Here is a 22576-nt window from a genome sequence, read left to right as displayed (position 1 = left end):
CTGTGCTCCGCAACAAGAGAGGCCGCGATAATGAGAGGCCCATGCACCGCGATGAAGAGTGGCCCCCACTTGCCACAACTAGAGAGGGCCCTCGCACAGAAATGAAGACCAAACACAGCCATAAATAAATTTTAAAAATTAAACTTAAAAAAAAACACATAAGATAATCACAATAGATGCTGAAAAACTTTTGAAAGAATTCAACACCCATTTAGGCTAAAAAGTAAATAAATAAACACTCCACAAAGTAGGCATTGTGGGAACCTACCTCAACACACTAAAGGTCATATGTGAAAAACCCAGAGCCAACATCATTTTCAAGGTTGATAAATTGAAAAACATTTCCTCTAAGATCAGGAACAAGACAAGATTGCCCAATTTCGCCAGTATTATTCAACATAGATTTGGAAATTTTAGCCACAACAATCAGAGAAGAAAAAGAAATGAAACCAATCCAAATATGAAAAAAAGAAATAACAATGTCATTGTTTACAGATGATATGATTCTATACGTAGAGAATCCAAAAGGGGCTACCTGAAAACTACGAGGGCTAATTAATGAATTTTCTGATGTAGCAGGATACAAAATGAATGCACAGAAATCTCTTGCTTTCCTTTTCACTAATGATGAAAAATCTGAGAGAGAAATTAAGGAAACACTCCCATTTAACATTACAACAAAAAGAATAATATACCTACAAAGAAACCTACCTACGAAGACAAAGACGGGTATGCAGAAAACTGTAAGACACCGACGAAAGTAGCTAAGGACCATACAAATGGAGGGAGAGATACACAATGTTCTAGGACTGGAATAATCAACATTGTGAAAAGGACTATACAACACAAACAATCTATAGATTGCATAAAATCCCTATCATAATAACAATGGCATTTTTCAGGAACTTGAAGAAAAAATTTCACAATTTGTATGCAAACTCAAAAACCCTGAATAGCAAGAGTGAACTTGAAAAAGAAAAATGCATCTGTAGCAATCAGGATCCCTGACATCACAATATACTCCAAAGTTACACTTTTCAAGACACTATGGTACTGGCAGAAACAGAAATATAGATCAATGGAACAGGAGAGAAAGCCCAAGGATAAGCCCATGCACATATGGTGACTTATCTTGGATAAAGGAAGCAAGAATATAATACAATGGAGAAAAGACAACTTCTTCAATAAATGGTGCTGCAAAAACTGGATGGCTCCATGTTAAAGAGTGAAATTAGAACACATCGTAACACCGTACACAAAAATAGACTTATAATAGATTAAAGAAATAAATGGAGGGCAAGACATTTTAAACTCTTAGAGGCAAACATAAGCAGAACACTCTGATATAAATCACAGCAAGATCCTGTTGACCAACCTCTGAGAGAAATGGAAATGAAAACATAAATAAACAAATGGGACCTAATGAAACTCAAAAGCTTTGGTCCAACAAAGGAAACCATAAAGAAGATAAAAAGAAAACACCCTGAATGGGAGAAAATATTTGCCAAAGAAGCAACTGCCAAAGGATTACATTCTAAAATATATAAGCAGATCAAGAAGCTCAGTACCCAATAAAGCAAACAACCCAATCCAAAAATGGGAGAAGAGCTAAATAGACATTTCTCCGAAGAAAATATACAGATTGCAAAGAAATATAAGAAAGGGTGCTCAACATCACTAACAATAATAGAAATGCATATCAAAAAGAAAATAATGTATCACTGCACACTGCTCACATTAGCCATTCCCAAACAATGTATAAACCATAAATCCTGGAGAAGGGGTGGAGAAAAGGGAGCCCACTTGCACTGTTGGTAACAATGTAAATTGATACCCTCAATATGGAGAACAGTATGGAGTTTCCTCACAAAATCAAAACTCACTAATACCATATGCCCCAGCAGTCCCACTACTGCACATAACCCTGTGAAACCCATAATTCAGAAAGAGTCAAGTACCACAATGTACATTGCAGCATGGTTTACAATGGCCAGGATGGAAAGTGTCCATTTACAGAGGAATGGATAAAGAAGTTGTGGCACATGTATACACTGGGATATTACTCAGCCATAATATGAAATGAAATTGAATTATTTGTAGTGTGCTGGATAGACCTAGTATCTGTCATACACACTGAGGTAAGATAGAAAGAGAAAAACAAATACCGTGTGCTAACACATATATATGGAATCTAAAACAACAACCACCAGAAAAATGGTTTTGATGTACCTAGCAGCAGAGCAAGCATACAGACGCAGATGTAGGGAATGGATTGAGGACACAAAGTGAAAGAGTAGTATGGACATATGTACACTCACTAATGTAAAACAGCTGCATAGCACAGGGAGATCAGTTTGGTGCTTTGTGACTACCCAGAGTGCAGGCATAGGGAGTGTGGGAGGGAGAGGAAAAGGGGGAGGTGATAAGGGGACATTGGTATACATATAGCTGATTCCATTTGTTATACAGAGGAATTAACACAACATTGTAAAGTAATTATACTCCAAATAAAGATGTTTATAAAATAAACATGCCAGAAAGGAATGAAATAGAAACTAAGAAAAAAAAAACAAAGATCAATGAAACTAAAAGATGGTTCTTTTAGAAAATTGATAACTCTTTGGCAAGATTTATCAAGAAAAAAAGGAAGAGGACGCAAATCAGCAAAATTAGAAATAAAAAATGAGAAATTAAAACAGACAACCCAGAATTACCAAGGATTCTAAGAGACTACGTGAAACTGCTATATGCCAATACCATGGACAATCTGGAAGTGAGGGACAAATTCTTAGGAGGATACAAACATCCAGTACCAAACCAGAGAGAAATAGAAAAGATAAACCAATCAATCACAAGTAATGAAATTGAAACTGTGAATTAAATTCTTCCAAAAAACAAAAGTCCATGTGGTGGCTTCAGAGGAAAATGCTATCCAGCCTTTAGGGAAGAGTTAACACCCATTTTTCTCAAACTCTTCCCAAAAATTGCACACAGAGGATCACTCCCAAATTCGTTCTTACAGGAGACAATCACCCTGATACCAAAGGCAGAAAACGACATCCCAAAAAGTTAATACAGACCATTATCATTGATGAACATATATGCAAAATCCTCACCCAAAAACTAGCACATAGAATCTAAAAAAACTTTAAAAAGGATCATACACCAAGATCAAGTGGAATTTTTTCCAAGGATGCAAGGATTCTTCAATAAAAGAAATCACCCATGTGATACATCCAATCAATACACTGACGTATAAAACCCAGAAGATAATCACAATAGTTGCTGAAAAAATTTTCGACAGAATTCAACACCCATTTGTGTTAAAAAGTAAATAAATAAAAACTCCACAAAGTAGGCTATTGGGAACCTACCTCAACATACATAAGGTCATATATGAAAAAACCACAGCCAACATCATTCTCAAGGTTGAAAAATTGAAACCATTTCCTCTAAGATCAGGAACAAGACAAGGTTGCCCAATCTCACCACTATTATTCAACATAGATTTGGAAGTTTTAGCCACAGCAATCAGAGAAGAAAAGAAATAAAACGAATGTAAATTGGGAAACAAGAAATTAAATTGTCATTGTTTGCAGATGACATGATAATATACGTAGAGAATCCAAAAGGAGCTACCAGAAAACTACGAGAGCTAAGCAATGAATTTTCTGAAGTAGCAGGATACAAAATGAATGCACAGAAATCTCTTGCATTCCTTTTCACTAACGCTGAAAAATCTGAGAGAGAAATTAAGGAAACACTCCCACTTACCATTGCAACAAAAAGAATAAGATACATATGAAGAAATCTACCTACGAAGACAAAAACATGTATGCAGAAAACTATAAGGCACTGATGAAAGTAATTAAGGAGACCATACAAATGGAGGGAGAGATATACAATGTTTTTAGATTGGAAGAATCAACATTGTGAAAAGGACTATACAACCCAAACAAACTATAAATTCCATGCAATCCTTATTATACAACCAAAGGTATTTTTCAGGGAACTAGAAGAAAAATTTTCACAATTTTTATGCAAACACAAAAACCCCAAATAGCAAGAGCAAACTTGAGAAGGAAAATGCAGCTTTAGTAATCAAGCTTCCTGACACCACACTATACTCCAAAATTACACTAATCAAGACAGTATGGTACTGGAAGAAACCCAGAAATGTAGATCAGTGGAACAGGAGAGATAGCCCAGAGATGATCCCATGCACATATGTTGACCTTATCTTTGATAAAGGAGGCAAGAATGTAATATATGGAGAAAAGACAGCCTCTTCAATAAGTGGTGTTGCAAAAAATGGACGGTTCCATGTTAAAGAGTGAAATTAGAACACTTCCTAACACTGTACACAAAAATAGACTCATAATGGATTAAAGACATAAATGGAGCACCAGACACTTTAAAACTCTTAGAGGCAACCCTAGGCAGAACACTGTATGACATAAATCACAGCAAGACACTCTTGTCCAACCAATTAGTGAAATGGAAATGAAAACAAAAATAAACTAATGGGACAAAATGAAACTGAAAAGCTTTGGCCCAGCAAACAAAACCATAAAGAAGACAAAAAGAAAACATGCAGAAAGGGAGAAAATATTTGCAAGAAGCAAATGACAAAGGATTACACTCCAAAATATATAAGCAGCTCATGAAGCTCAGTATCCAAAAAAACAAACAACCCAATCCAAAAATGGGCAGTAGAGCTAACCACGTATTTCTCCAAAAAAGATATGCAGATTGCAAAGAAACACAGGAAAGGGTGCACAACATCACAATCATAAGTGAAATGCAAATCAATAAGAAAATGAGGTATCAACACACAGTGCTCTTATTAGTCATTCTCAAACAATGTATAAACCAAAATGCTGGAGAAGGGGTGGAGAAAAGGGAACCCACTTGCAATGTTGATGGGAATATAAATTGATACAGTCACTATGGAGAATAGTATGGAGTTTCCTTAACAAAACAAAACTCACTACTACAATATGAGCCAGCAGTCCCATTACTGGGTATATACCCTGAGAAACCCATAATTCAGAAAGAGTCAAGTACCACAATGTATTTGCAGCACTGTTTTCAAGAGCCAGGACAGGGAAGAAACCTAAGTGTCCATCAACAGAGGAAAAAATAAAGAACATGTGGCACATATATACTCTGGAATTTACTGAGCCATAAGAGGAAATGAAATTAAGTTGTTTGATGGATATAGAGTCTGTCATACACCGTGAGGTAAGTTATAAAGTGAAAAACAAATACCGTATGCTAACAAATATATATGGAATCTAAAATTCAACCACCAGAAAAATGGTTGTGATAAAACTTGGGGCAAGACAGGAATACAGATGCAGACGTAGATAATGGACTCGAGGACAGGAAGTGAAAGAATAACATTGACATATTTACACTTAGCAATGAAAAACTGATAGCTCATGGGAAGCAGCAGCTTAGTACAGGTAGATCAGTTTGGTGCTTTGTGACCACCTAGAGGGCTAGCATAGAGAAGGTGGGAGGGAGACGAAAATGGGGATTGAATATGGGAATATTGCTATACATAGAGCTGATTCCATTTGTTATAGAGCAGGAATTAACACAGCGTTGTAAAGAAATTATACCCAATAAAGATTTTAATAAAATAATTATGCCAGAAAGGAATGAAATAGAAACTAAGAAAACAATGGCAATGATCAATGAAACTAAAAACTGGTTATTTTAGAAAATTAGGAAATTCGAAACTCTTTGGACAGACTCAGCAAGTAAAACACTAAGTGGAGTCAAATCAGTAAAATTAGATATAAAAAATGAGAAATTACAATCGACAACACAGAATTACAAAGAGACTACCTGAAATGGCTATATGTCATTACCATGGGCAATCAGGAAGAGATGGACAAATTCTTAGGATGATACATCCTTCCAGAACTGAACCAGAGAGAACTAGAAAAGAAAAACCGATCAATCACAAAAATGAAATTGAAACTGATATTTAAACTCTTCCAAAAAACAAAAGTCCAGGTGGATGGCTTCACGGGAAAATGCTATCCAACATTTAAGGAAGAGATAACACCCATTCTTCTCAAACTCTTCCCAAAAATTGCACACGAAGGAACACTGCCAAATTCGTTCTTACCAACAACCGTCACCCTGATACCAAAAGACGATAAAGATATCCCAAAAATATATAACTGAAGGGAGAGAGAGGAGAAGATGGCAGAAGAGTAACATGCGGCGATCTTCTTCCTCCCCACAGGTACATCAGAAATACATCTACATGTACAACTACTCCTATAGAACACCCACTGAATGCTGGCAGAAGACTTCAGACCTCCCAAAAGGCAAGACTCTCCCCACATACCTTGGTAGGGTAAAAGAAAAAAGAAAAAACAGAGACAAAAGAATAGGGACGGGACCTGCACCAGTGGGAGGGAGCTGTGAAGGAAGAAATGTTTCCACACACTAGGAAGCCCCTTCACGGGCGGAGACTGCGAGTGGCAGAGGGGGGAAGCTTCAGAGCCACGGAGGAGAGCGCAGCAACAGGGGTGCAGAGGGCAAATCGGAGAGATTCCCGCACAGAGGATAGGTGCCGAGCAGCACTCACCAGCCCGAGAGGCTTGTCTGCTCACACGCTGGGGCGGGCGGGGGCTGGGAGCTGAGGCTTGGGCTTCTGTCAGATTGCAGGGAGAGGACTGGGGTTGGTGGCGTGAACACAGCCTGAAGGGGTTAGCGTACCACAGCTAGCCGGGAGGGAGTCCGGGAAAAGGTCTGGAGCTGCCAACCAGGCAAGAGACTTTTTCTTGCCTCTTTGTTTCCTGGTGCGTGAGGAGAGGAGATTCAAAGCACCGCCTAAATGAGATCCAGAGACTGGCGTGAGCCGCGGTTATCAGCGTGGACCCCAGAGACGGGCATGAGACACTAAGGCTGCTGCTGCTGCCACTAAGAAGCCCATGTGCAAGCACAGGTCACTATCCACACCGCCCCTCCCGGGAGCCTGCGCAGCCCGCCATTGTCAGGGTCCTGTGATCCAGGGACAACTTCCCCAGGAGAACGAACGGCGCGCCTCAGGCTGCTACAACGTCACGCAAGTGTCTGCCGTGCAGGCTCACCCAGCATCCGTACCGCTCCCTCCCCCCGGCCTGAGTGAGCCAGAGCCCCAGAAACAGCTGCTCCTTTAACCCCGTCCTGTCTGAGCAAAGAACAGACTCCCTCAGGCAACCTACACGCAGAGGCAGGTCCAAATCCAAAGCTGAAACCCTGGAGCTGTGCAAACAAAGAAGAGAAAGGGAAATTTCTCCCAGCAGCCTCAGAAGCAGCGGATTAACGCTCCACAAACAACTTGATGTACCTGCATCTGTGGAATACCTGAATAGACAACGAATCATCCCAAATTCAGGAGGTGGACTTTAGGAGCAGGATATATTATTTTTTCCCCTTTTCCTCTTTTTGTGAGTATGTGTGTGTATGCTTCTGTGTGAGATTTTGTCTGTATAGGTTTGCTTTCACCATTTGTCCTAGGGTTCTGTCCATCCATTTTTTGTTTTCTGTTTTACTTTAAAAAAGTTTTTTTCTTAATAATTATTTTATATTTTTTTATTTCAATAACTTTATTTTATCTTACTTTATTTTATTTTATCCTCTTTCTTTTTTTTTTTTCTTTCTATTTTTTCTCCCTTTTACTCTGAGCCGTGTGGATGAAAGGCTCTTGGTGCTCCAGCCAGGCATCAGGGCTGTGCCTCTGAGGTGGGAGAGTCAACGTCACGACACTGGTCCACAAGAGACCTCCCAGATCCATGTAATAACAAATGATGAAAATCTCCCAGAGATCTCTGTCTCAACACCAAGACCCAGCTTCACTCAATGACCAGCAGGCTATAGTGCTGGACACCCTATGCCAAACAACTAGCAAAACAGGAACATAGCACCATCCATTAGCAGAGAGGCTGCCGAAAATCATAATAAGGCCACAGACACCCCAAAACACACCACTAGATGTGGACCTGCCCACCAGAAAGACAAGATTCAGCCTCATCCACCAGAACACAGGCACTAGTCTCCTCCACAAGGAAGCGTACACAACCCACTGAACCAACCTTAGCCACTGGGGACAGATACCAAAAACAACAGGAACTACGAACCTGCAGGCTGCAAAAAGGAGACCCCAAACACAGTAAGATAAGCAAAATGAGACGACAGAAAAACACACAGCAGATGAAGGAGTAAGGTAAAAACACATCAGACCTAACAAATGAAGAGGAAATAGGCAGTCTCCCTGAAAAAGAATTCAGAATAATGATAGTAAAGATATCCAAAATCTTGGAAATAGAATAGACAAAATGCAAGAAACATTTAACAAGGACCTAGAAGAACTAAAGAGGAACAAAGCAACGATGAAAAACACAATAAATGAAATTAAAAATACTTTGGAAGGGATCAATAGCAGAATAACTGAGGCAGAAGAACGGATAAGTGACCTGGAAGATAAAATAGTGGAAATAACTACTACAGAGCAGAATAAAGAAAAAGAATGAAAAGAACTGAGGACAGCCTAAGAGACACCTGGGACAACATTAAACACACCCACATTCGAATTATAGGGGTCCCAGAAGAAGAAGAGAAAAAGGAAGGGACTGAGAAAATATTTGAAGATATTATAGTTGAAAACTTCCCTAATATGGGAAAGGAAATAGTTAATCAAGTCCTGGAAGCACAGAGAGTGCCATACAGGATAAATCCAAGGAGAAACACGCCAAGACACATATTAATCAAATTATCAAAAATTAAATATAAAGAAAACATATTAAAAGCAACAAGGGAAAAACAACAAATAACACACAAGGGAATCCCCATAAGGTTAACAGCTGATCTTTCAGCAGAAACTCTGCAAGCCAGAAGGGAGTGGCAGAACATATTTAAAGTGATGAAGGAGAAAAACCTACAACCAAGATTACTCTACCGAGCAAGGATCTTATTCAGATTTGATGGAGAATTTAAAACCTTTACAGACAAGCAAAAGCTGAGAGAGTTCAGCACCACAAAACCAGCTTTACAACAAATGCTGAAGGAACTTCTCTAGGCAAGAAACACAAGAGAAGGAAAACACCTACAATAACAAACCCAAAACATTTAAGAAAATGGGAATAGGAACATACATATCGATAATTACCTTAAATGTAAATGCATTAAATGCTTCCACCAAAAGACATAGACTGGCTGAATGGATACAAAAACAAGACCTGTATATATGCTGTCTACAAGACACCCACTTCAGACCTAGGGACACATACAGACTGAAAGTCAGGGGATGGAAAAAGATATTCCACACAAAAGGAAATCAAAGTAGAGCTGGAGTAGCAATTCTCATATCAGACAAAATAGACTTTAAAATAAAGACTATTACAAGAGACAAAGAAGGACACTATATAATGATCAAGGGATCGATTCAAGAAGAAGATATAACAATTGTAAATATTTATGCACCCAACATAGGAGCACCTGAATACATAGGGCAAATATTAACAGCCATAAAAGGGGAAATCGACAGTAACACAATCATAGTAGGGGACTTTAACACCCCACTTTCACCAATGGACAGATCATCCAAAATGAAAATAAATAAGGAAACACAGGCTTTAAATGATACATTAAACAAGATGGACTTAATTGATATTTATAGGACATTCCACCCAAAAACAACAGAATACACATTTTTCTCAAGTGCTCATGGAACATTCTCCAGGATAGATCATATCTTGGATCACAATCAAGCCTTGGTTAGTTTAAGAAAATTGAAATTGTATCAAGTATTTTTTCCGACCACAACGTTATGAGACTAGATATCAATTTCAGGAAAAGCTCTGTAAAAAATACAGACACATGGAGGCTACACAACACTCTACTTAATAACGAAGTGATCACTGAAGAAATCAAAGGGGAAATCAAAAAATACCTAGAAACAAATGACAATGGAGACACGACAACCCAAAACCTATTGGATACAGTAAAAGCAGTGCTAAAAGGGAAGTTTATAGCAATACAAGCCTACCTCAAGAAACAGGAAACATCTCGAATAAACAACCTAACCTTGCACCTAAAGCAATTAGAGAAAGAAGAACAAAAAAACCCCAAAGTTAGCAGAAGGAAAGAAATCATAAAGATAAGATCGGAAATAAATGAAAAAGAAATGAAGGAAACAATAGCAAAGATCAACAAAACTAAAAGCTGGTTCTTTGAGAAGATAAACAAAATTGATAAACCATTAGCCAGACTCATGAAGAAAAAAAAAGAGAGAAGACTCAAATCAATAGAATTAGAAATGAAAAAGGAGAAGTAACAACTGACACTGCAGAAATACAAACAATCATGAGAGATTACTACGAGCAACTCTATGCCAATAAAATGGACAATCTGGAAGAAATGGACAAATTCTTAGAAATGCACAACGTGCCGAGACTGAACTAGGAAGAAATAGAAAATAGGAACAGACAAGCACTGAAATTGAAACTGTTATTAAAAGTCTTCCAACAAACAAAAGCCCTGGACCAGATGGCTTCACAGGCGAATTCAATCAAACATTTAGAGAAGAGCTAACACCTATCCTGCTCAAACTCTTCCAAAATATTGCAGAGGAAGGAACACTCCCCAACTCATTCTATGAGGCCACCATCACCCTGATACCAAAGCCAGGCAAAGATGTCACAAAGAAAGAAAACTGCAGGCCAATATCACTGATGAACATAGATGCAAAAATCCTCAACAAAATACTAGCAAACAGAATCCAACAGCACATTAAAAGGATCATACACCATGATCAAGTGCGGTTTATCCCAGGAATGCAAGGATTCTTCAATATACGCAAATCAATCAACTTGATACACCATATTAACAAATTGAAGGAGAGAAACCATATGATCATCTCAATAGATGCAGAGAAAGCTTTCGACAAAATTCAACACCCATTTATGATAAAAGACCTGCAAAACGTAGTCATAGAGGGAACTTTCCTCAACATAATAAAGGCTATATATGACAAACCCACAGCCAACATCATCCTCAATGGTGAAATACTGAAACCATTTCCACTAAGATCAGGAACAAGACAAGGTTGCCCACTCTCACCACTATTATTCAACATAGTTTTGGAAGTTTTAGCCACAGCAATCAGAGAAGAAAAAGAAATAAAAGGAATCCAAATCGGGAAAGAAGAAGTAAAGCTGTCACTGTTTGCAGATGACATGATATTATATATAGAGAATCCTAAAGATGCTACCAGAAAACTACTAGAGCTAATCAATGAATTTGGTAAAGTAACAGGATACAAAATTAATGGACAGAAATCTCTTGCATTCCTATACACTAATGATGAAAAATCTGAATGGGAAATTAAGAAAACACTCCCATTTACCACTGCAGCAAAAAGAATAAAATATCTAGGAATAAACCTACCTAAGGAGACAAAAGACATGTATGCAGAAAATTATAAGACACTGATGAAAGAAATTAAAAATGATACAAATAGATGGAGAGATATACCATGTTCTTGGATTGGAAGAATCAACATTGTGAAAATGATTCTACTACCCAAAGCAATCTACAGATTCAATGCAATCCTTATCAAACTACCACTGGTATTTTTCAAAGAACTAGAACAAAAAATTTCACAATGTGTATGGAAACACAAAAGACCCCGAATAGCCAAAGCAATCTTGATAACGAAAAATGGAGCTGGAGAAATCAGGCTTCCTGACTTCAGACTATACTACAAAGCTACAGTAATCACGACAGTATGGTACTGGCACAAAAACAGAAATATAGATCCATGGAACAGGATAGAAAACCCAGAGATAAACCCACGCACATATGGTCACCTTATCTTTGATAAAGGAGACAAGCATATACAGTGGAGAAAAGACAGCCTCTTCAATAATTGGTGCTGGGAAAACTGGACAGGTACATGTAAAAGTATGAAATTAGGGCTTCCCTGGTGGCACAGTGGTTGAGAATCTGCCTGTTAATGCAGGGAACACGGGTTCAAACCCTGATCAGGAAGATCCCACATGTCGCGGAGCAACTAGGCCTGTGAGCCACAACTACTGAGCCTGCACATCTGGATCCTGTGCTCTGCAATAAGAAAGGCCGCGATAGTGAGAGGCTCGCACACCGTGATGAAGAGTGGCCCCCGCTTGCCGCAATTGGAGAAAGCCCTAGCACAGAAACTAAGACCCAACATAGCAATCAATCAATCAATCAATCAATAAAAAATAAATCTTTAAAAAAAAAGTATGAAATTAGAACACTATCTAACACCATACACAAAAATAAACTCAAAATGGATTAACGACCTAAATGTAAGACCAGACACTATCAAACTCTTAGAGGAAAACATGGACAGAACACTGTATGACATATATCACAGCAAGATCCTTTTTGACCCAGCTCCTAGAGAAATGGAAATAAAAACAAAAATAAACAAATGGGACCTAATGAAATTTAAAAGCATTTGCACAGCAAAGGAAACCATAAACAAGATCAAAAGACAACCCTCAGAATGGGAGAAAATATTTGCAAATGAAGCAACTGACAAAGGATTAATCTCCAAGATTTACAAGCAGCTCATGCAGCTCAATAACAAAAAAACAAACAACCCAATCCAAAAATGGTCAGAAGACCTAAATAGACATTTCTCCAAAGAAGATATACAGATTGCCAACAAACACATGAAAGAATGCTCAACATCATTAATCATTAGAGAAATGCAAATCAAAACTACAATGAGATATCATCTCACACCAGTCAGAATGGTCATCATCAAAAAATCTAGAAACAATAAATGCTGGAGAGGGTGTGGAGAAAAGGGAACACTCTGGCACTGTTGGTGAGAATGTAAATTGATACAGCCACTATGGAGAACAGTATGGAGGTTCCTTAAAAACCTAAAAATAGAACTACCATATGACCCAGCAATCCCACTACTGGGTATATACCCTGAGAAAACCATAATTCAATAAGAGTCATGTACCAAAATGTTCACTGCAGCTCTATTTACAATAGCCAGAACATGGAAGCAACCTAAATGTCCATCATTGGATGAATGGATAAAGAAGATATGGCACATATATACAATGGAATATTACTCAGCCATAAAAAGAAATGAAATTGAGTTATTTGTAGTGAGGTGGAGTTAGAGTCTGTCATACAGAGTGAAGTAAGTCAGAAAGAGAAAAACAAATACAGTATGCTAACACATATATATGGAATCTAAGGAGAAAAAAAAGTTCATGAAGAACCTAGTGGCAAGACAGGAATAAAGACACAGACCTACTAGAGAATGGACTTGAGGATATGGGGAGGGGGTAGGGTAAGATGTGACAAAGTGAGAGAGTGGCATGGACATATATACACTACCAAATGTAAAATAGATAGCTAGTGGGAAGCAACCGCATAGAACAGGGAGATCAGCTCTGTGCTTTGTGACCACCTAGAGGGGTGAGATAGGGATGGTGGGAGATGCAAGAGGGAAGAGATATGGGAACATATGTATATGTATAACTGATTCACTTTGTTCTAAAGCAGGAACTAACACACCATTGTAAAGCAATTATACTCCAATAAAGATGTTAAAATATATATATATATAATTGAAGATCACTATCACTCATGAACATAGATGCAAAAATCCTCAACCCAAAACCAGCAGAGAGAATCCAACAAAACTTTAGAAATGTCATACACAAAGGTCAAATGAGATTTTTCCCAAGGGTGCAAGAATTTGTCAATAAACGACCATCAATCTATGTGATACACCCTATCAACAAAACTGAAGTATATAAAAAAAAGATAAATTCAATACACACAGAAAAAACTTCCACACAATTCATTACACATATATGTTAAAAAATAAATAAATAAACAGTCCACAAAGTAGGCATAGTGGGAAACTACCTCAACATACTAAAGGTCTTGTATGACAAACCAACTGCAAACATTGTTCTCAAGGGTGAAAAATTGAAAACATTTCCCCTGATATCAGGAAAAAGAGGTTTTCCACACTCACCACTATTATTCAACATAGATTTGGAAGTTTTAGCCACAGCAATCAGAGAAGAAAAAGAAATGAAAGGATACAAATCGAAAAGGAGAAATAAAAATGTCATTGTTCGTGGATGACATGATACTATACGTAGAGAATCCAAAATGGGCTACCAGGAAAGAACAAAAGCTAATCAATTAATTTTCTGAAGTAGCAGGATACAAAATGAATGCACAGAAGTCACTTACATTCCTATACACTAACGATGAAAAATCTGACAGAGAAATTAAGGAAACACTCTCATATAACATTCCATAAAAAAGAATAAAATACCTACGAAAAAACCTACTTACGAAGACAAAGACCATTATGCAGAAAACTATAAGACACTGATGAAAAAAAATTAAGGACCATACAAACGGCTGGGAGAGATAAACAATGTTCTTGTATAGGAAGAATCAACATTGTAAAAAGGATTATACAACCCAAACAATCCAGAGATTCCATGCAATCCCTATCAAACTACCAATGGCATTTTTCAGAGAAGTAGAACAAATAATTTCACAATTTGTATGCAAACGCAAAAGACCCTGAATAGTAACAGTGAACTTGAGAAAGAAAAACACAGCTGTAGCAATGAAGGTCCCTGATACCAGACTATACTCCAAAGTTACACTAATCAACACAGTATGGTACTGGTGGAAATACAGAAATATAGATCAGTGGAAGGGGAGAGAAAGTGCAGGGATAAGCCAGTGCACATATGGTGACCTTATCTTGGACAATGGAGGCAAGAACATAATACAATGGAGAAAAGGTAGCATCTTCAATAAGTGGTGCTGGGAAAACTGGACAGTTACATGTTAAAGAGTGAAATTAGAACACTTTCTTAAACTATAGACAAAAACAGACTCAAAATGGATGATAGACATAAATAGAAGACCAGACACTTTAAAACTCTCAGAGGAAAACTTAAGCAAAACACTCTATGACAAAAATCACAGCAAGATCCTGTTGACCTACCTTCTAGACAAATGGAAATGAAAACGAAAATAAACAAATGGGACCTAATGAAAGTTAAGAGCTTTGGCCCAGCAAAGGAAACCATAAAGCAGACAAAAAGATAACATGCAAAAAGGGAGAAAATATTTGCCAAACAAACAACTGACAAAGGATTACTCTCCAAAATATATAAGGATCTCATGAAGCTCAGTATCCAAAAAAGGAAACAACTGAATCAAAGAATGGGCTGAAGAGCTAAATAGATATTTCTCTGAAGCAAATATACAGATTGAAAAGAAAAACAGGCAAGGGTTCTCAACATCACTAATCATAACATCACTAATCATAAAATGCATATCAAAAAGTAAATGAGGTATCACCACACACTGCTCAGATTAGCCGTTTTCAAACAATGTATAAACCATAAATGCAGGAGACAGTGTGGAGAAAAGAGAACCCTCTTACAATGTTGGTGGGAATGTAAATCAATACAGCCACTATGGGGAATGGTATTAAGTTTCCTTAAAAAACTAAACTCACTACTACCATATGACCCAGCAGTCACACTACTGGACATATACCCCAAGAAACACATAATTCAGAAAAAGTTAAGTACACAATGTATTTTGCAACATTGTTTACAACACCCAGGAAAGGGAAGCAATCTAAGTGTCCATCGACACAGGAATGCATAAAGAAGATGTGGCACATGTATACACTGGAATATTGCTAAACCCTAATAGGAAAGGATATTGAGTTATTTGTAGTGTGCTGGATGGAACTAGAGTCTGTCGTATATAGTGGTGTAAGTCAGAAAGAAAAAATCTAATACCGTGTGCTAACAAATATATATGGATTCTAAAACAACAACTACCAGAAAAATGGTTGTGATGAACCTAGGGACAGTACAGGAATACAGACGCAGATGTTTAGAATGTACTTGAGGACACAAAATGAAAGAGTAGCCTTGACATATGTACACCCCCCAATGTAAAACAGATAGCTCATGGGAAGCAGCTCTATAGCACAGGTATATGATTTTGGTGCTTTGTGACTACCCAGAAGGATGGCATAGGGAGGGAGAGTGGGGGATGAAAATAGGAGGGCACATGGGGATATATGTCAGCTATACATATAGCTGATTTCTTTGTTATACAGCAGGCATTAACACAGCATTGAAAAGTAATTATACTCCAATAAAGATGTTTACAAAATAATCATGCCAGAAAGGAATGAAATAAAAACTAAGAAAACCATAGCACAGATCAATGAAACTTAAAGCTGTTTCTTTTAGAAAATTAAAAAAATAGAAAACTCTTTGGCCAGACTCATCAAGAAAAAAAGGAAGAGGACTCAAATCAGTAATATTAGAAATAAAAAAATGAGAAATTACAATGGACAATGCAGAATTACAAAGGATCCTAAGGGATTGCCTGAAACATATATGTGCCAATACTATGGACAATCTGGAAGACATAGGCAAATTCTTAGGAGGATACAAACTTCCAGGACTGAACCAGAGAGAAATAGACAGAGAAAAACTGATTAATCACAAGTAATGAAATTAAAACTATGATTTAAAATCTTCCAAAAAACAAAAGTCCAGGTGGATGGCTTCACAGGAAAATGCTATCCAACCTTTAAGGAAGAGGTAACACCATTCTTCTCAAACTCTTCTCAAAATTGCACATGGAGGAAGACTCCCAAATTCATTCTTACAGGTGACAATCACCATGATACAAAAAGCAGACAAAGATATCCCAAAAAATTAATTAAATTCCATTATCCTTAATGAACATAGATGCAAAAATCCTCAACCCAAAACTAGCAGAGAAAGTCCAACAAAACTTTAAAAAGGATCATACACCAAGATCAAGTGAAATTTTTTCCAGGCATGCAAGGATTCGTCAATAAACGACTATTAATCCATGTGTTACAACCAATCAACAAACTGAAGTACAAAAACAATAATTTAAACTCAATACCTGCAGAAAAAAACCTTTGGCACAATTCAACACCCATTTATGTTAAAATATATATATATAAATAAACACTCCACAAAGTAGCCATAGTGGGAACCTACCTCAACAGAGTAAAGGTCATGTATGAAAAACCAACAGCAAACATTGTTCTCAGGGGTGAAAAATTGAAACCATTTCCTCTAAGATCAGGAACAAGACAAGGTTGCCCACTCTCACCACTATTATTAAACAGAGATTTGGAAGTTTTAGCCACAGCAATCAGAGAAGAAGAAGAAATGAAAGGAATCCATATCAGGAAAAAGGAAATTAAAATGTCATTGTTTGCAGATGACATGATAATACACATAGAGAATCCAAAAGGCTCTACCAGAAAACAACGAGACTGAATCAATGAATTTTCTGAAGTAGCAAGATATAAAATGAATGCACAGAAAACACTTGCATTCCTATACACTAACAATGAAAAATCTGACAGAGAAATTAAGGAAACACTCTCATTTACCATTGTATAAAAGAATATAATACCTACGAAGAAACCAACCTACAAAAACAAAAAGACCTTTATGCAGAAAACTATAAGACACTGGTGAAAGCACTTAAGGACGCTACAAATGGAGGGAGAGATATATAATGTTTTTGGATTGCAAAATATACATTCAGAAAAGGACTATATAACTCAAAGCAATCTACATATTGAATGCAATCCCTGTCAATCTACCAATAGCATTTTTCAGGGAACTTGAACAAAAAATTTCACAATTTGTATGAACACACAAAAAACACGGAATAGTAAGAGCAAACCTGAGAAAGAAAAACACAGCTGTAGCAATCAGGCTCTCTGACACCAGATTATACTCCAAAGTTACACTACTCAAGACAATATGGTACTGGTGGAAACACAGAAATATAGATCAATGGAAGAGGAGAGAAAGCCCAGAGATAAGCCATCGCACATATGGTGACCTTATCTTGGAAAAAAGGAGGCAAGAATATAATACAATGGAGAAAAGACAGTCTATTCAATAAGTGGTGCTTGGAAAACTGGACAGCTCCAGAATAAAGAGTGAAATTAGAACACCTCTTAACACTATACAAAAAAATAGACTCATAATGGATAAAGACATAAATGTAGGATCAGACACTTTAAAACACTTAGAGGCAAAACTAGCCAAAACGTCTATGACATAAATCACCACAAGATCTTGTTGACAGACCTCTTAGAGAAATGGAAATGAAAACAAGAATAAACAAATGGGACCTAATGAAACTGAAAATTTTTGGCCCAGCAAAGGAAAACATAAATAAAAAGAAAACACGCAGAATAAGAGAGAATATTTTTCAAAGAAGCAACTAAAAAAGGATTATGTTCCAAAATATATAAGTAGATCAAGAAGCTGTATCTAATAAAGCAAAAAACACAATCCAAAAATGTAGAGATGAACTAAATAGACATTTCTCCAAAGAAGATATAAAGATTGCAAAGAAAGAGAGGAAAGGGTGCTCAACATAACTAATCATAAGAGAAGTGAAAATCAAAAATAAAATGATGTATCACTGCACACTGCTCAGATTAGCCATTCTCAAACTATGTTTAAACCATACATGCTGGAGAGGGTGTGGAGAAAAGGGAACCCTCTTGCACTGTTGGTGGGAATGTAAATTGATACACTCACTATGGAGAACAGTATGGAGTTTCCTTAAAAAAAACAAAATTCACTACTACCATATGACACAGCTACCCTGCTATTGGGCTTAGAGCCTGAGAAACCCATAATTCAGAAAAATCAAGTACCACAATGTACTTTGCAGCAATGTTCACAATAGGGAAGACATTGAAGCAACCTAAGTGTCCTTCAACGGAGGAATGGATAAAGAAGATGTGACACAGATATACACTGGAAAATTACTCAGCCATAATGGGAAATGAAATTGAGATATTTGTAGTGTGCTGGGTGGACTGAGTATCTGTCGTACACAATGAGGTGCGTTAGGAAGAGAAAATCAAATACAGTATGCTAACACATATATATGGAATCTAAAAAAAAACCATCAGAAAAATGTGTGTGATAAATAGGGGCAAGACACTAATAGAGACACAGATGTAGAGTATGGAGTTGAGGACACAAAGTGAAAGAGTAGCATTGACATATGTACACTCACCAATATAGAACAGATAGCACTTGGGAAGCAGCTGCATAGCACAGGAGGATCAATTCAGTGCTTTGTGACCATCGAGAGGGCTGGCATAGGGAGGCTGGGAGGGAGATGAAAATGGGGATGGGGATATTGGGATATAGGTATACATAGAGCTGATTCCATTTGTTATAGCAGGAATTAACACAGCATTGTAAAGCAATTATACTTCAATTACTATGTTAATAAAATAATCATGCCAGAAAGGAATGAAATAGAAACTAAGAAAACAATAGCAAAGATTAATGAAACTAAAATCTGGTTCTTTTAGAGAATTAACAAAATTGATAACTCTTTGGCCAGACTCATCAAGAAAAAAAGGAAGAGGACTCAAATCTATAAAATTAGATATAAAAAACTGAGAATTTACTGGGGACAATGCAGAATTACAATGGATCCTAAGAGATTACCTGAAACTGCTATATGCCAATACCATGGACAATCTGGAAGTGATGGACAAATTCTTAGGAGGATACAAACTTCCAGGACTGAACCAGAGAGAAATAGAAAAGATACACTGATCAATCACAAGTAATGAAATTGAAACTGTGAGTTAAGATCTTCCAAAAAACAAAAGTCCAGATGGATGGCTTCACAGGTAAATGCTATCCAAACCTTAAGGAAGAGCTAACACCCATTCTTCACAAACATTTCCCAAAATTGCACATTCCCAAATTCATTCTTACAGGCGACCATCAACCTGATAACAAAAGCAGACAAAAATAACCCCAAAAGGTAATTACACACCATTATCACTGATGAACACAGATGCAAAAATCCTCAACCAAAAACTAGCAGAGGGAAACCAACAAAACTTTAAAAAGTATCGTACACCAAGATCAAGTGAGATTTTTCCCAGGGATGCAAGTATTCTTCAATAAACTTCTATCAATCCATGTGAGATCCCCAATAAACAAACTGAAATATAAAAACAATAAGATAATCTTTAAAACAATAAGATGCAGAAAAACCTTTCAGCACAATTAAACACACATTTATGTTAAACAATAAATAAACACTTCACAATGTTGGCATAGTGGAAACCAACCTCAACATACTAAGTGTCATGTATGAAACCCACAGCCAACATCATTCTCAAGGGTGAAAAACAGAAACCATTTCCTCTAGATCAGGAAGAAGACAAAGGTGCCCACTCTAACCATTATTATTCAACTGAGATTGGAAGTTTTAGCATAAGCAATCAGAGAACAAAAAGAAATGAAAGGAATCCAAATCTGAAGAGAAGAAACAAAAATATCAGTGTTTGCAGATGACATGATACTATACGTAGAGAATCCAAAAGTGGTGACCAATAAAGTACTAGAGCTAATCAATGAATTATCTGAAGTAGGAGGGTACAAAATGTATGCACAAAAATCTCTTGCATTCCTATACACTAAAGATGAAAAATCTGACGGAGAAAGTAATGAAACACTCCAATTTACCATTGCAAAAAAGAATAAAATACCTATGAAGAAAGCTACATACGAAGACCAAAACCTGTATGCAGAAAGCTATAAGACACTGATGAAAAAAATTTAAGGACCATACAAATGGTGGGAGAGATATATAATGTTCCTGGATTAGAAGAATTAACATTGTGAAAAGGAATATACAATGCAAACAATCTATAGAGTCCATGCAATCCCTATCAAACTACCAATGTCTGTTCTCTGACATTTTTCAGAGAACTAGAACAAAAAAATTCACAATTTTTATGCCAATGCAAAAGACCCCAAATAGCAAGAGCGAACGTGAGAAAGAAAAATAGAGCTGGAGAAATCAAGCTCCCTGTCTCCAGACTATATGCTAAAATTACAGTAATGAAGAGAGTATGGTACTGTCACAAACTCAGAAATATAGATCAGTGGAAAAAGAGAGAAAGTCCAGAGATAAGGCCACGCAGATATGGTGACCTTTTCTAGGATAAAGGGGGCAAGAATATAATACAATGGAGAAAAGACATCCCCTTTAATAACTGGTCCTGGAAAAACTGAACGACTCCATGTGAAAGAGTGAAATTAGAACACTTCCTAACATTGTACAGAAAAATAGAGTCCAAATGGATTAAAGACATAAATGGAGGGCAGACAGTTTAAAACTCTTAGAGGAAAACTTAGGCAGAAAACTATTTGGCATGTATCACAGCAAGATCCTGTTGACCAACCTCTTAGAGAAATGGAAATGAAAACAAAAATAAACAAAAGGACCCTAATGAAAATTAAAAGCTTTGACCCAGCAAAGGAAACCATAAAGAAGACAAAAAGAAAACACACAGAGAGGGGGTAAATATTTGCCAAATTACCAAATGACAAAGGATTACTCTCCAAAATATATAAGCAGTTCATGAGGCTCACTATCAAAAAAAGTAAACAATCCAATCCACAATTGGGCAGAAGAGCTAAATAGACATTTCTCTGAAGAAGTTATACAGATTGCAAAGAAACACAGGAAAGGGTGCTGAACACCACTAATCATAAGAGAAATGCATATAAAAAGGAAAATGAGGTATCACTGCACACTGCTCAGATTAGCCATTCTCAAGCCATTTATAAAACACAAGTGCTGGAGCCTGTGTGGAGAAAAGGGAACCCTCTTGCCCTGTTAGTGGGAATGTAAATCAATACACTAACTATGGGGCTTCCCTGGTGGCTCAGTGGTTGAGAATCTGCCTGCCAATGCAGGGGACACGGGTTCAAGCCCTGGTCTGGGAAGATCCCACATGCCGCAGAGCAACTAGGCCCGTGAGCCACAATTACTGAGCCTGCGCGTCTGGAGCCTGTGCTCTGCAACAAGAGAGGCCACGATAATGAGAGGCCTGCACACTGCGATGAAGAGTGACCCCCACTTGCCACAACTAGAGAAAGCCCTCGCACAGAAACGAAGACCCAACACAGCCATAAATAAATTAAAAATTAAAAAAAAAAAAGAGGCCTCTTTCTTCTTAAAAAAAAAACAACTAAACTCACTACTACCATATGACACAGTCCCACTACTGGGCATATACCCTGAGAAACCCATAATTCAGAAAGAGTCAAGTACCACAATGCACTTTGCAGCACTGTTTACAGTACCCAGGACAGGGAAGCAATTATGTGTCCATCGACAGAGGAATGGATAAAGAACATGTGACACCTGTATACACTGCAATATTGTTCAACCATAATAGGAAAGGAAATTGAGTTATTGTACTGTGCTGGAGGAACTAGAGTCTGTCGTACTCAGTAATGTAAGTCAGAAAGAGAAAAACAAATACCGTATACTAACAAATATATATGGAATCTAAAACAAAAACCACCAAATAAAGGTTGTGATGAACCTAGGGGAAGGACAGGAATACAGACGCAGATGTAAAGAATGGATT

The sequence above is a fragment of the Eubalaena glacialis genome (assembly GCF_028564815.1).
Source record: "Eubalaena glacialis isolate mEubGla1 chromosome Y unlocalized genomic scaffold, mEubGla1.1.hap2.+ XY SUPER_Y_unloc_1, whole genome shotgun sequence".
Taxonomy (NCBI): Eukaryota; Metazoa; Chordata; class Mammalia; order Artiodactyla; family Balaenidae; genus Eubalaena; species Eubalaena glacialis.
Note: the sequence above shows the minus strand (reverse complement) of the source record.